Source organism: Cariama cristata, unplaced genomic scaffold, assembly GCF_000690535.1.
Source record: "Cariama cristata isolate BGI_N322 unplaced genomic scaffold, ASM69053v1 scaffold10535, whole genome shotgun sequence".
In the NCBI taxonomy this organism is placed as follows: domain Eukaryota; kingdom Metazoa; phylum Chordata; class Aves; order Cariamiformes; family Cariamidae; genus Cariama; species Cariama cristata.
In genome coordinates, this window is record NW_009619308.1 from 58,845 (window position 1) to 59,470 (window position 626).

Here is a 626-nt window from a genome sequence, read left to right on the forward strand (position 1 = left end):
AATTAAAGTCCATAGATCTTTTTTCTCCACTCCTATTTAAAAAGTAGAATATTGAATTTTCAACTTTGGGAAACAGTTATAAAGTAGGGTATCTACTAGCTTGTTTTATGACTTGCAGTACAGTTCAAGTGCTTCTCTCCACAGAGGAATAGTTACAGTAGTATCTAGTGGAAACTACAGATTACTGCACATTACTTTCTTCGTGTCAGTAAGTCCTTTAAAGCACATAGAAATTCGTACATACATTCTCACTATCACTTTTAAATAGCAAATTAAATGAAATAATTAAATCAGAAATTTTTATTAATTTCTAAATATATTGTGGGAAAAAAAAAATCAATTTCCTGTATAAGATACTTTCCCTATTGTTACAAACAAAATAATTGTGCACTATTCCTGTGCTTGCCATGTTTGCTGTATTTGCCAGGATTTTTTAATATTTACAGTTTCTCACAAGATTATGAAAATAATGCAAAAAAACATGAACAATTTAAATTCATGACGTTGATTCAACTTCATGCCAGTAACAGGTGGCAATAAAGATATGAGGCCAGATTGTCAGCTTCTATAAGTATTAGAATAGCTCAGCTGATGACAGTGAATATGTGCTCCAAGTTACACTGCTA